General features: G+C 42.4%; 1 pseudogene; it reads left to right on the forward strand.

Annotated features, from left to right (window-relative positions):
- Nucleotides 1–797: 797 nt before the first annotated feature.
- On the forward strand, nucleotides 798–1,140 carry LOC117039905 (annotated as a pseudogene).
- The last annotated feature ends 824 nt before the right edge of the window (nucleotides 1,141–1,964 follow it).

Genomic DNA, 1,964 nt, shown 5'->3' on the forward strand with positions numbered 1-1,964 from the left:
CTTGAATAGTTAACTTCACTGATAATGCAGATCTGGTCCCTTTATTGCTGACCTGCATCTGATTCCAGACATGACAGGCAGGCTCCTAGACACCCCAAAGCAGAGTGGAAAGGTACAATTTTTGTCATCGTCCCCCTCCTGGCCTGCACCCTTGGAAGGGGCCAACCTGACCAACACCTAATTATGCCCCTGCTAACAGGAATCTCTCATTGGTCTGTTTTGGTTTTGTTGCTGCTGCTGCTTCTGTTATTGCTGTTGGATGGATCTAGATGAGTAGCAGAGGATATTTTATTTATTATTTATCTTTCCTCTTTTTCCCATGTGTGTGGGATAAATACGTATTTCAGGAGACTAATATCACAATCCGTGAACAGCTTATGTTTAGAAGCTTTTAGAACAAGGTTGCATAACCTTCTAGAACAGGGGTAGGCAACCTAAGGCCCGGGGGCCGGACGTGGCCCAATCACCTTCTCAATCCAGCCTGCGGACGGTCCAGGAATCAGTGTGTTTTTACATGAGTAGAATGTGTGGTTTTATTTAAAATGCATCTCTGGGTTATTTGTTGGGCATAGGAATTTGTTCTTCTTTTTTCCTTCAAAATATAGTCTGGCCCACCACATGATCTGAGGGACGGTGGACCGGCCCATGGCTGAAAAAGGTTGCTGACCCCTGTTCTAGAACAATTATGTTATCCAAGGATGCTTAGGCAGACTTGGGTCATCTTTTCCTTTTATGTTTCCCTCTTAATCAGAAAATCACTTGGTGCTTCGTGCCTGAGCCCAACTGAACAAGTCACCATGTCTCACACAATTTTGCTTGTTCAACCTACCCAAATGACCAGAAGGCAGGACTAATGCTGATTATTAGCCGGTGAGTGAATGAATGAATGCATGGAAGGAGTCTGTAAAATGTATGAAGAGCATCTGAAGAGAATGAATCCCAACAGCCCTTCAGTTACATATGATATTAGCTAGTTATTTGATTTCATTGATGACTTGACTGACTGTTTATTGTGTTGATACTCAGACACACCAGCCATACAATAAAGACTGGATAAAGGAGAAGATCTATGTCCTTCTCCATAGACAAGCTCAGATTTACCAGAAGCTCAGCAAGCAAGCAAATAGACACAGTGATTAAGGCGGTTTTGAGGGAAGGGTTTTTACAACAGGTGTGTACAGCGTCCTGTAGTGAAAGTTTTTTATTGTAGTCCTCCTGTTCATTCTTGTTAGTCTGTATTTGAGACAAAATCTGTTACAATTCCAAGGGACTTTCTCAGTTTAAAACTCAAAGAAGAAAAGATATACCTTCTGCAGTTCTACTTTTGTTCCTCACTCCTGGGATTTTTCAATTCTGCTTTACCATAGTCCCTGTATGTATCTCTCTCGGGGGGGGGGGGGGGTTTCCAATGTTATTTCTTGGAGGCAGTCATGGTGAAGAATTAAATGAAGAAAGAAAGAAAGAAAGAAAGAAAGAAAGAAAGAAAGAAAGAAAGAAAGAAAGAAAGAAAATCACTCTCAGGCTGTTTAAGTAAATGAGAAAATAAAGTTTACTCACATTAAAAGTCTTGCCAGGATTCAGTGATGAAATTCAGGCAGGCAATAATCCTTAAAAGTTACAGAAGTCCAGTTCAAAACGAGTGAACTCTCTGGATGAGAGCTCACAGACAACTTGCCCCATTGCAGGTGGGAGAAGCGTACAGTGGCAGGAAGGAAGAGGTTATGGATTAAACCATTGTATTTTTTCTGCCACCAAGTTTGGGGATATGGCATCACAGAGTCCCCTCTCTACAAGTTCTGAAATTCCATGGTGCCATTGCCCATTTGTGACTGTCAAGCAGTCATGCATTTGGCTGAAGATCCTCCCACATGTTTGAGTTTGGGAGATTATTTTCCCCTCCTAAAAACCTTGAGGACACACCCCAAGGTTTCACCTTTGCTGCCCCACCTCCAGTCCAAGGAACC

This window comes from Lacerta agilis, chromosome Z (genome assembly GCF_009819535.1).
Source record: "Lacerta agilis isolate rLacAgi1 chromosome Z, rLacAgi1.pri, whole genome shotgun sequence".
Classification (NCBI taxonomy): domain Eukaryota; kingdom Metazoa; phylum Chordata; class Lepidosauria; order Squamata; family Lacertidae; genus Lacerta; species Lacerta agilis.